Raw genomic sequence first — 13,342 nt, forward strand, 5'->3', positions numbered from 1 at the left:
CAGGAGGGGCTGGCAGCACTTTGCAGTGAAGGGGCCAGGACAGCCGGCGGCTTTCCCAGCTCGCAGGAACACCGGATTTTGGGATACCCCACACTTTCCCTAAGGTGGCGTTGGAAGCAAATGTCCTGCCTGGGAAGATCCCCTACCGCCTTTGCTGCTGCTGCTTTCTTGCAGCAAAATAACATCAGCGCTGCAGGGAGATCCAGCGGGCACTCGAGGACCGTGCTGGCTCTGCAAAGGAAGAAAGCATCAGGAAACAGCCTCGGGGTCGTCAGAACCGCATCCGAACAGATCGGTATGGGCAGAAGCGCAGGACCTGCGCTGAGACAGCTGTTCCCCAGTGACACGGGGCAGCTGCGGCCTGACCCGGCCTCTTCCACCTGCTTCACAGAGCAAGACGCAAACTGGATTTTGCGAGAAGGAGGGAGGCAAGGTAAAACCTCAGCCCTGTGATCCCCTGTGCTCAGACACCTGCGGGATTTCGGGTTACGAGCTGGGTCGCAGGACAGGACGGAGCTCATCACCTCTCTGGATATGCCTCAGGAGCCTGTTTCTTCACGTTTCTCTCCCTGCATAAAACAAGCCGTGGCACAGTCCTTGGGGCCATGCTACGGGGGGGATTTCAACAGCCTCAGCAGAGAGCATCCATGGCAGACCCCGGAAGAGCCCCTCGAGAGCAGGTCCTCACTATGGACTTTCTTACGAGCTCTGGCTCTGAGGATGCACCTCCCTCCCCAAAAAGCTTTTTGGGGTGTTGAAGGGATGTCATCCTGTCCATAAAATACCCCTTTCACAGCAGCTGAGCTCATCTGTTTGCAGCTGCAGGTTATAAAGAAAAGGGTGGCTGCTTGGAAGGATCCATCTAGATATAAATTTATTGACTGAGGCCGATAGACTGTCTCTAACAGATAGGCTCCCTTGCAGGCCTGAGGAACAGCAAGGAAGAGCTGTGGAGGACCAAGATGGCCTCTGCAAGGAAAGAACTGCCCCCAGCAGCAAGAAATCTGATGGTCGCTATTACAGGAATAACCATATCAATTAAAGGAGGGGAAAAAAAAAAATGCACTTAGGCCAGTCAGCTCCAGACCACATTTCTCAGCGGTGAGGAAGCTCTCCTGTAATGGGGTGGTTAATGTCTGCTGTGAGAAACGGAGCAGAAACCTCAGCCCAAGCCGAGGTCCCACTGTGGGCCGGGAGCTGCATCGCAGCAGCCCAGTGCCACCAGAACACGAGGAGGGGACCGGGATCACGAATACAGGAAGCTGGGGGTAGAAGCTCTCTTCGCACCCCTAACAGAGGGTGCTGAGCAACCTCCTCGTGCAGTGTTTCATTGTGAAAGGAGCCGTTCCCCTGAAGCAGAGTAATTTGAGCACAAGCAATCCAAAATACCTACCTTGATGAACATCTGTTGAGACACACCATTCAGACTTGTTTCCATCAGTTCTGCCCAGCCAGGATGAGGGCTGGGTGACAGGACAGGGCACAAAACCCAACAGCGTAATGCATCTACCCAACCTCGTGTCCGCGATGCTGCTGTCTCCACATGGCCTGCGAGGGCTCCCAAAACTGGGCCATCACCATCCTCAGAGGGACAGGCTGCCCTCCCACACTCCCGAGAGCCTAACCCCCATCCAAAGCGCCAGGCCCTGCTGTGACACCAAGAAACAAGACCAAAGTCAATGCTCCGAGTTAAGACAACATCCCACTACCTTTTTGTACAGGAGCCGGAGGCCTAGAAAAGAAAAACATCCAAATCACCATCCCTACAACCAGCAATTTCACCAGACGCACCACAGAGTTAATGAATTTTCCCAGCAAGTAGCTGTGGAAAATGAAACCCAGGGTAGAGATGGACAAGATGAGATAGTTTGCCTTAAATGAATGGAGACCAGTCCTGGAAAGTAATTCAGGTAGAGATATGATGAATTGCAAACACCAGTTGTAAAGCATTTGTAAAGTCTGACTCGGATGGGAGTTTTATTGCAAGAGATGGAGTATTACAGTTTATTGCTGCAGTTGGAGCAGCTGCTACTGTTCGAGTTGAATTGCGATGTCTGTTAAAAATCCCTTCACCAAGTTACTCGCAACTCTCTGGCAGCTCTGGAGAAGTTCCTGAGGAACGTGTCTGGCCCCCGTGGAGCTGGTTGCCTTATGGGGAGCCCAAGCCCTGCTCTGGTGAGCCCCTTCCCGCACAGAGCAGCCCAAGGAAGCTGTTAGAGCAGGGCGAGATGGAGAGGAAAGGTGGCCGGGAGGAGCGGGAGTCAGGGCCACGTTTACAGGCCTTTTGTAAACATTTCACACGCAGGAGGATTTACTGTTTCTTGGCTTGGCAAGAACACAGGGGACTAAGTCAAACAGTGGAAGGTGGTGTGATCCTGCAGCACAGGGAGAGGAAAGGGTGCCGTGTTTCCAGGCAGAGGCAGCGCTCTGCTGCCCCAGTCCTGTCTCCTTCCCTGCAGCCGGCTAAAGGAATCCAAGAGCAGGATTGAAACTAGGGCAAAAACAGCTCAGGCCTTTGCTAAGGATGAATAGCTGGCCTAGTGAAATGCAGCTCTGGAAACGTGCGTGTGAATCTCCAAGAGACTTCACATGTGAGAACATGGTTAAAGTTTTCAAGTGACAAGGCTTGAAAAACAAAATCCCTAAACTTACAAATGGGCAAACTTAAAAGCTCTGCACCAGGAATTTTGTGGACTTAATCTGTAAATTGCAGTGATCACCGAGCCATTACCGAAACGCAGAAGTCCAACCCACCAACCTGACTGGATCGTAATCCTGGCCCATTACCTCCATTAAATCTGATAAATCGTTGGCAGTGTTTTAGTGGCTGTTCACAAATGGGTCCATCACCCTGACACTTTCCTTTGGGCATCTGCCCTGGTAAACAAGATTTTGCTTCACTGCCTGGATTCACTTAAAGGACTTTAAGCACATTAGTAAATAATTTATACTTCCTTTAAAAACAGGAAATGAAATAAGGATGCTCAGTGTTCTATTTAGCTGGAAATTGTTCGGCTCTTTACTATTTAATGAACTCACTGGCTGCTAGCAGAGGTCATTCCAGCAGCTCACACCCTGGCCCTACGGCTCTGTGCAAGGTACGTAAATTGAAACTTTAATGGGCAGTTCAAAGAGAGCGGTTTGCCCTGGTACTATCACTTGAAACTCATCAGCTTAAGTAAGTGATTCTTAATCAGCTTTCAAGCTCCAGGAAATAAGCGGAGGGCAGGAGGCGGCTGTTTTCTGCTGCATACTACATTTTATGATGATTTATGGGTGCATCTGTATGGGACACACTGAGATAAGGCTGGTTGCAAAGGCCATTACCTGCTTTTCCATATACTCCCCGAAACGGCAGCTCATGGTTTAACCGCTCGCCATGGTTACGTGACACAGGAGGATGTGGAGAGCCCAGGAAAGACAAACGTGGGTGTGCGTACATGGAGCATGCACTCAGTATGGGCAGGGAAAAAGAATTTGCTTTTGCTCCTTGCCTCCATGCAAGGAACAGCACAGGTGCTCCACACCCCAGCCCAGCACGGATCCTGCAGGAGGCATTTTTGCCGCTTTATATTGAGAAAAGCGGAGAGTGGGAAAGTACCGCGATGCCAAGTTTCAGACTCCTGGGTTCCTGCCGCCGCTTTTTGCCCTAATCCATGGCAGCACGTGGTGCCTCCTCTCAGCAGCGTGTCTGAAGTGCTCGGACGTTCGTGCCTCATTAGCTCGTCTGGACAAAGCCTCTCGAGCTGATGGTGATCTCAGCCGCCGATGAGGGCTCTCCCTGCTGCTGCTGTGTTTCTCCCGCTACCTCTTCACACTGCTTTTGATTCTTCTGCTGGGAAGCTGGTCCTCGAGGGAAGTAATACTAATGCCCCAAGGCACAGAGTGAAAAAACACAGCCTGAAACCTTGTTGTGGCTTCTCCCCACTGTGCTGCTACCTGCAGCCTTAAGCTCCTTTCTGTGCTAGGTAATGAGGTGATTAAAACCAATAATTACAGCAGGAGAAATACAAGGCCAAATGCAACTACACCCCTCTTATATTTTTCACAAAGATGTCGCGCCGCATTGGAGACTAACTGCCGAGGAGCTTTTCCTCCTGTCAGCAAACATTTCCTAATGGTCCAGAAATGTCCAGAAGCCCAAACGCTATGGTGGGATCTCTGGCTGTTTTCCCTCTTGCACAGGGGTGGAGGACAATGTGTGGCTGTGATGCATTTGTGGGCACGTGGGTCTCTCTCCCCTGGGCTCAAAGCAGTGGCATGTGTTTTCCACACCTTCCTGGTGCACACGTACCCCCACTACGATGGAAATGTCATCCTACGATGGAAACGTCATCCTACGATGGAAACCTCACTTATTGCACTGTCGTGAAAGGGGACAGGCAAGATAAGAGCACACATGGAACTGCACCAGTTCCGTGCAGCTTTATCCACTGCACCGGTGTGTTGTTCCCCACGCCATCACCCACTGCAATCCGCTCAGCCCGTACTACTCCCCTTTTCTCCCAAACAGTAGTCGTGCCCCTGTTGTTCCTAACCACCAGCAGCCGTACGACCTAACACAAATCCCCGCCTCTGCTGTTCTTCACCCAAAGTTTAGGAAACAGTGCGTAAGAACACAGGTTTATAAATACACTTTTAAAATGCCTTCCCCCGCTCATGCTTCTGGTAATGGAAAATGTCATCGCTGGCCCCAGCTCCAACGGGAGAATCGCAGGACGCCCGCTGACATCCCACACTGGTGGTGCGTCATTTGGGGACGGATCGTGAGCCCGCCCCGGTTCTGGGCTCAGCGTGTGGCACCGGTGAGCAGAACCTTGGCAGGCGGCTCAGAGGCGTCCATGCCAACGTGCACATCGAGCCCTGAATCCCATCACTACTGCAGGCATCAGATGGCAGCACAAATACCAGGTTTTCAGTGGTTTAACTGGCCTCTATTTTTCTCTTTTTAGTGGAAAACAATGCAGTTGGCACAGCTCTACAGAGTTGTTTCTCCAAGGAGCACAGGTCCACAGGGTTTCTCCACCCAGCTTCCTCCTGCGGAGCTGCCCTCGGTGACGTTCATGCAACCCTGGCTGCAGCCTCGATCAGACAGTTGCTGCGGACCTGGCAGCGCTGCTATAGGGCCTGTTCCAATCATCCCCTCCTTCATCTGCCGCGGTGCAGCCCGCAGCCCTCCACAGGCAGCCAAACGCAGCCAGCAGCTTCTACAGCAGCCACCCAGCCATGGCGCCGCATTGCTCCCGTGTCTGTGAAGTCCTCGCTGGTCACACATTCATGAAAACATTCCTTATTTTCACACTATTACAGTCGAGTGACAAAGCCCCGAATAAAACTTCAGCCATATCAACAGCCTGTGTATAATGATGCCATCAAACACCAGTCACTGAGGCTGGGTGACATTAAGTTGGCCATACTCAAACTAAATTGTTTAATTTAGCTGCCGATTTGGTCTCTCTATAAACATGCAACACCTATGTTCAATGCTGCCCTCATCTCTGGAGCAGACACGCAGCCACCTCATCTGAAACCTGTTGTGCTGCAGAGTGACAGAGATTGTGTTGTTTTGGGTTTTTTTTATGGGAGTCGGGGGATTTGGAAAATGTAGGATTTTCCCTACTCGGAAGAACAAGAGAGGAGCAGTGCTCATCCCAGCCTGACTGCAATATGGCGAATGAAAGCAAAGCCGATGGTGAAAGATTCCAGGTGTGAGCAGTAACGCGCGAGGCCTGAAAGGGCCAGGAACCAGTAATGTTCACTCTGCCTCCAAGACTCCAGATGCTAACGCTCTGCACTCCTCCGTGGAGCCATCCATCTGGACGGATGACACCCACAACACGTTTTAAGGGAACTGGAGGCAAGTGCCGGTGAAGTGACTTGATAAGGCTGCAGCAAGAGTCAGTGGAAGGGCAGGTCTTGACGCCCAAACCTTTGGTCCCAGAGCTGCGCCTCAAAAAGATTTCAGCTGTGTCGCCTCCCTGGTTGGGTTTGGGGAAGCAAAATACTTTGCAATACAGAGAACGAAGATTAAGGCATCAAAGAGGCAGCATCCTCACTTGTAATCCAACACCAGGGCTCCTCGGGGAGGCTTCCTGCTCCAGCACTGGCTGACCTCCATCCTGCGGTTCCTTCTAATGGCTGTTGGCAAGAGGACAGACCGAGTACTAATGGGGCAAAACGCTCTCTGAGGTCCCATCTCCAGCAGAGTCTCGGGGTCCGAGCCCGTCTTTCTCAATATGTACATCTGATCTTTGTAACTCACGGTTTGCCAGGCTGCCGGCTCAGTGAAAACCCCGGTTCAGCCAGCCATCGTGGGCAGGAACACTTTGGGCTGGGGACCGGTGATGCGGCAACACAGTGGGAGCCTTTCTTGAGCAACCTGGCAATAACCTGGTTATTTCTTTGCCCTGCTCCCGCAGGCAGTTCTCCACCCTCGAGAAACAGCAAGAGAGCAGCAGTGATAAAATGGCCGTTAGCGTAAGCACAAGGTTATTTTCTAGGACATTAACCAGAGTCCTCGGAAGCCAGCTTGCAAGAGACCCATGAAGAGCGAAAAGACACCTGACCAGAATGCAAAAGCAGAGCCACAAACTTAACAACCTTTTTTTCTTTATCTTTTAAAAATAGCTTTAAAGAAAGGGTGAGCTCAAACCAGTGTTAGCAGTTTGCGTGGCTATTTGCTTTAGAAAACAAGCAGTTTCAGCAAAAAAAATCAAATGACTGCCATCCAGAAAGCTCTTATTTTCAGTATCTCAGCTAATCACATCTCTAAATAAAACATTCAAGCTGCAATACAACACAACTGCTTTGCAGGGGCTAACAAATAAATGAAAAGCATTTACCAAGCCTGCTTTTCTGTAGAAATAATACCCCTAACATCCTAGAATTATCTCCATCTATGTCTGGCTAGGACTTCAAATCAATAAATCGTCTCCTCATCCTCGGATTAGCTCAGTCAGATAATTTCGAAAGCAGCGGCAGCGGTTCCCCGCTATTAGTCGTAACAGCTCTGCCAGCTGAATTAACATGATATCCCCCTTGTTATCCGAGAACAATCACACTCTGCCAGCGTCCTTGGGTAATAATTTGCACTGACCCCGACAACAATTTGTGGTAGTCTGAGAATCGGCTGCGATGCGGGTTTCCTTTCCAGGAACATTAACTGCCTGGCATTTAGTCTTCTCACACCCAGCGTGGCTCTCTACTGCGAGAGCCGGGATGCGGTAACATCGGTTGAGGGAAGCAGCGCTGATTTATGGTGCAGGGAGACCTGGCCTTGCAAAGCCAACCTCAATCAAAAGCCAACTAGTACAAGACGTTCAAGAGACAAGAGCTAGGTTAAAGGAGAACCCAGCAGTAGATTTACTGATGTACCTCTCGGTCCAGCCACCCTTCTCCTCTGCTGCAATACCTCAAATGTCACGCTGAGCGAAGAATTCAGCACTCCATCTTTCGATCTTACAACCATGCAGCTCCTGGGGCTACAGCCTGCATTGCAGTGGGCTTCCACTTTGGATCTGTGCAGGCTCTTCGCCAGGGGGAAGCTCCAAATGTGGCATTTCTGTTCTGCTCAGAAGTCTAAAATGGGTATTTATGAAGTTTAATACTTGGAATGAAATTTCTGTTAAAACTCTGGCAAAAAAAAAACCAAACCCATCTGTTTTGGAAAAACTGGAGGCAGATGCCATACATCCAGGATGCCATGACCCAAAAGAAGACCTTGGCACTGCAAGTGAGGGAGAAGTCCCCGTTACTGGCAGGGAGGCCCAACGAAGCATCAAGGGCTTTTTGGCTCTGCACATGACTGGTCCTCTTCTCTACGTGTTCCTCATGGGCTTCCAGCTCCACGCAGCAGTCTGCAGCTGCGATGTTCCTTGACTCCAGTAGGAAGTCCCATCTTCAATGGACACCCGGGGACAGCAGCCTGTGCGGGGACTCAGGGATTCATGATCCTCAGATCCGCAGGGAGACAAAACTTTCCAGCAATGCTCACCAGGGTTTGGGGTAGTCCTCTCCTGAGTTTGCTTTTTTTTTTGTTTCAGAAACAAGACCGAGCCCACTGTCCACCAAGACAAAGCTGAACCAGCCCTGGCACCAGTTCGTCTCTGCTGAACCAGCTACAGCACAGAACTCGCAGCAGTTCTGTTCTGCCTGCAAGGGGACGTGCAAAACCTGATCTGACATATTAGAGTGACCCAAGACAGATAAAACCCAGCCCGCTGGTACAGAACTTAACCTGTGGAAGCATTTTGGACACGTCTGAGCTGGCAGAGGGAGTTTATCTGGACCATCACTCCATCTCACAGGGCCATGGCATTCCTGGATTAGCACAAGGTGCCCTGATGCTGGATTTACTCTGTCATCGAACCGTGGCCTCAGAAAGCCTCCTGACGCTTTCACGCCTTAACAAGTGATTATTATCTGGCTTAGTCTCAGCTCTGCTGGCTCAAGCACCCCGAGAGGATCGCTCGGATCCTTTCACTGAAGTTCCTGGGAAGTCCAAGCACTCTCTCTGCTTCCCTCTGTCTTTCCTCCAAAGCTCTGCCAAAAGCTTTCCTCCATGGAGTCTTTTTCTTCTGGCATCCAAATGCGCTTGGCTGGTCAAGCACTGCCAAGCAGCCCTTCTCTGCCGCACGGTTTGTTGTCTCCCACCGTTACTGATGTTGTCAGTAACCGTGCACGCTCTTCAGCCACAGTCTCCTCTTTGTCTCTTCTCTTGCTGCCATACGGAGCTCCCCTTCCTCCTTTTTGAGGAGCAGCAATAATTCCTGTCATCTAATTCCCAAGAAAAATGCCAGTTCTTCTGTTTTAAAATCAACCCTGCTTGCTCCACAGCAATGCCTGCGGCGATACACCGTGAGAGCATAAACAGAAAAAACACACAATGCAATGGATCGTACCTCACATCTCAGAAACCAAGATATTCTTATGAAGGAGGATGTGAAATTAATAATGGAGTATATATTTTTTAAAAATCCTGTAACCTTACTTTTAAATGATCAGCCTCTCATGTCTCTTCATGCAAGTTTACTCAGCAAGTTCATCCGCGGTTGTTGCTGTTTTCTATCCACACTTGACGCCTGCAGACAGAGCGCCCTTGCTTCTGCATTCCCCTACGTTAAGCAGGAAGGAGGCCCCAGTCTTAGAGAAATTAATTAGTGCAGTAATTTGCCCGGGACACGGAGGCGAAGCCGAATTTGGCCCACTCTGCAGGATTCAGCTGAGTAAAAAAGACAAATAGCTGTGCTATGGGATTAAAAAAAGCTGCTGTCAGCATTCCCAATGCAACTAGACCTGGAAATTCATTCGTCTTTCAATAAACAATGGAAAAAGGAGAAGCAATTACAGTAGACAAAACTAATTACACCACAGCAGAAGCATACCTCACAGCAATTGCTCTTGAATCTGCATTAAAAAAGAAAAATCTAAACAAAAAAAACCTCCATTAAAAAAAAAAAAAGGTAAAACTTCAGGAGTGGAATAAAACCAATTTCAAAATAGAAGGGTACTTTATCATGCAGCTTGATTATGCACACATTTATCTTTGCAAAGAGAAATCTTCAGGTGATGCTGGCACTGCTCTGCAAACAGGATGCAGGAGCACAGAGAATTTGTCCAGGGAGGCTAACGTCGGGGCCGGGAGCAGAAATGAGCTCCCAGCTCCTCAATCCAATGTTTTAATGTAACCCTCTTCCCCGATCGGGCCCATTTCATCACGTTCATCTCGCTCGTGCCACAGCCACGACCATTTTTGCGTTGGTCGGTAACGCTGCTCGCTCAGCCCAACCTCCTCCTTCAAAGCACCCCGTTAATTTTTGTTTCTCTCCTCACTGAAAATTCAGAATGCAACGTAAAATAGTATATTCTTACACAGTGAAATCCCACAGGCCGAAACGTAATCGTGTATCTCCTGAGCTGTTCTCGGCCGTGTGAGGACACACGGGTGTATCAGTGATCCAAGCGTGACGCCAGCCCCAGCAGCACGCTCTCTCCCAGTAAGCACTCAGAAAAGGACCCAGAGTCTCCTCCATCTGTGGGCATCTACAGTGTCTATTCGGCATACAAGCGCATTTTTGGCCAAAATGATGTATTTAGGTGCAAGAAAAACTGGAGTAGCTGGGGAAACCATCTGTGGAGCTCAGCTCGCAGATTTGAGGTTGAATAGCTTCTACTTTCGTAGCGAAGATGAAGCACTAAGGCGGCAAGCTTAGCCACGTCTCCTGTTCTTCACAGCAAATACTGGACGACTCAGGAGAATATTTAAAAGATATTCACATGGTTACGTTTTTCTGGGGTGAAATGACGTACGAGAATCCAAAGCCTTCTGTAAAATCCGTGTAATCCTTGGCCATCGCCCAGGCTGTCAAGTAGCAGGAGCAGCGACAGTTCTCGTGAGAGGTGATGCCTGCTCAATAGAGCTGGATGGAGATCGCTGGGCCCGTTTCCTCCACCGTGCCCCCTTCAGGCACCAGCTGTGAAATTCAGAAGACAGCAAAAGAGGGTTTTAAACAAAGTGGCGGAAGAATCGCTGCTTAACACATTTGAGATAGGCCAAGAGGCTGGAAAATTGATTGCAGGGAGCAAGCTTGAAACGGGAAGAGGAGGAGGAACGAGATCGGGATGCAAACTGACCCGGCAGACATCACAACGTGCCTTATTCACTGGTGGGGGTGGTCTGGACTCAGGATTTGAAAGCCTCCACCAGCCATTTCCAACGTACGAAGCAGCCAGTCTCTATAGTATGTGTTTTTCCAAAGCGTCTTTGGGAACAGAAATCAGGCCATGTCAGAACACTGCTTCCTGCGGCCTGCTGAAGAGGTACAATCTGAAGCCTCGATCCTATAATCCGATTTCTGAGTCTCTGTGGCGACTGCACAGCGCCCAGCCTAACGCACCGTTCAACACAGAAGCTTCTCTGCGTCGGACCTACGAGACTCCAGCCCAGCTGAAGCAGAGATCTGGGATCCACAGACAACACAAAGCCCACAGGGTTTGCTTTCTGAAAGGTTTCTGGCTGATGTAAAAGCTCTTCTTTGCAGAGAAGTACAGAGAAAGAAGTTTTAAGCCTGGAGAAGAGAAGGCTCAGGGGGATCTCATCAATGTCCGTAAGTACCTGCAGGGAGGGTGCCAAGAGGATGGGGCCAGGCTCTTCCCAGCGGTGCCCAGTGCCAGGACCAGCGGCCATGGGCACCACCTGAAACACAGGAGGGTCCCTCTGAACATCAGGAAACACTTTTCTCTGTGAGGGTGACCGAGCGCTGGCACACGTTGTCTGGAGAAGTTGTGGAGTCTCCACCCTTGGAGATACTCAAAAGCCATCCGGGCAACCGGCTCTGGACCAGATGACCTCCAGAGGTTCCTTCTAACCTCAACCTGCCTGGGATTCTGTCATCCTTTTCCAGATGACAATTTCATCTCAGCTTTCAAACAAAGCAGCACCATATACTCAGACAGAAAACTCGGTGATGGCTGAGCAGAAGAAACAGTTTTAATAATTTACTAGGAGAAACTTTATTTCACTCCGCCCATCTCAATTTTATCCCCCGCTGGGTCTGCCGTATGTGATATAAACTAAATCATGATCCGCTACAGATAAAAATGATTCCAGGGTGTATTTTTGAGGGAGAGGACGGCTGGGTTTTCCCTTGGGATGTAGAGCACATTCCAGCATGTTAAACAACAGCCTGGCGACCTGCTGCCTCCGCTGCCTGCCCTTTTCTTCGGCTTGTTTAGGGAAGTACAGCCGCAATACGATTGTACCCAGACTCCGCACACAAATGCTGCCGTGTTGAAATGGCGAGCGACTGCGCTCGTACTTCAGCAAACCCGTTATCGTCCTCCTCCCCTCGCTGCGAACAGAGGGGTGGTTGGTTATGCACCGCACGTCTGGTGTCTGCTCCAGTTCAACTCCGCTAACCACAGAGATTTCTTACCTTCTCCAGTCCAGCCCCGGTATCACTGCAGTGCTTTTATTTTCTGGATGAAATCACCTGCAATGCAGAGGCTCACTTGCTACAGCGATCCTTCTACCAGATCTGTAATCCTCAATCCCCCTGGGTAATGCCTGGAGTAGGAAACTACTTGGTATAGTAAGCACGTCAGCATTTTCCTAGCTGCATTTTTTTATTGGCTCGTTTGCTGCATCCTTGACTTCAGTTAAGTTTTCTTTCCTTTTATCCCTCACTTTCTCCAGCCTCCCCCTGTGCCTTGAACCGAGGGCTCACTATCCCCGAGCTCACCTCTTGAAGAGAGCCGGCCAGACGTAGGATAGAAGAGGGCAGCGTGCTCCCTCCTACCCCACCCCGTCATTTTTACGTAGGGCGGCAGATCAGCAAACGGAGAAAACGTGGGGAGACAGGACTCTTTCCACGGCAGCAGCATCTCCCTTCCCAAGCTTCCTGGGAGGCTCAAGAGAAGGAGAAGCCGATTGAAGTAGATTTCCTGCTCCTCCTGCCTCTGCCATGCTGAGATTTGCAGGTTATAGTTTAATATATAATACAGTTTAATTATAGGGACTTTCCTGGAAGAGCGAGCGGGTAAAAAGCGCAAATCTGGGAATCGGAGCCATCAGGAAACCCCAGCTCTAACAGAGACAGCGACGGTCCTGCTGCCGACTCTTCCAGAGACCAACATTTCAACCTTTGTGCTGGGCACGGTCCCCGTACCACTTTCTAAATATCCTAAGCAGAATATATAACCCCAGAGCTCTTTGTTTTAACTCCGCGCCTTTTTTTGGCCTCCAAATGGCCGCTGCGTGCTGTTAAAACCGCAGCCATCTCCCACCACTTGCAGGCAAACGGCAGCAACGGGGGCTTGCCGCTCAGTTGGGAAAGCACTTCGGGGTGAAGAGATTTTGATGGAAATAAGTTATGCACATGTTAATGGCAAGAATGATGCAATCACAGCACACCTGCTGAACGGGCATTATCTGCTGGGTTCGTTTTGTCACGGCACAGCTTTTAAGGAAAGGGGAAGGAGAAAAAGTAGAGGCATGAAGGGGGTCTGTTAAAAAATGGAAGAAATGAAAAGTGGCGTCATTGGTGGATTTGAGGATTAACATCATCTATAAGCGATGCTGACAGTGGAAAGAATCACAAGCAGAGAGGCTTGTGTGTGATGCAGCAAGAAAAGGAGAGATGCAACGAGCAAGAAGCTAAAAGAAAGGACAAAGCGGTCAAAGCAGCAAGCCAGGACAATAATTTTTGGAGGAGCACTGTGAATGCATATAAAAAGCAGAGGAAGATGGGATTTCTCAAAGGAAGCGGCTGCAGGAGCTCAGGGAAAAAATGATGAAAGCCTGTGTAACGGTTCTGTGTGAACAGTGGAAATGAAAGATTAAAGA

The sequence above is a fragment of the Balearica regulorum genome, chromosome 1 (assembly GCF_011004875.1).
Source record: "Balearica regulorum gibbericeps isolate bBalReg1 chromosome 1, bBalReg1.pri, whole genome shotgun sequence".
NCBI lineage: Eukaryota > Metazoa > Chordata > Aves > Gruiformes > Gruidae > Balearica > Balearica regulorum.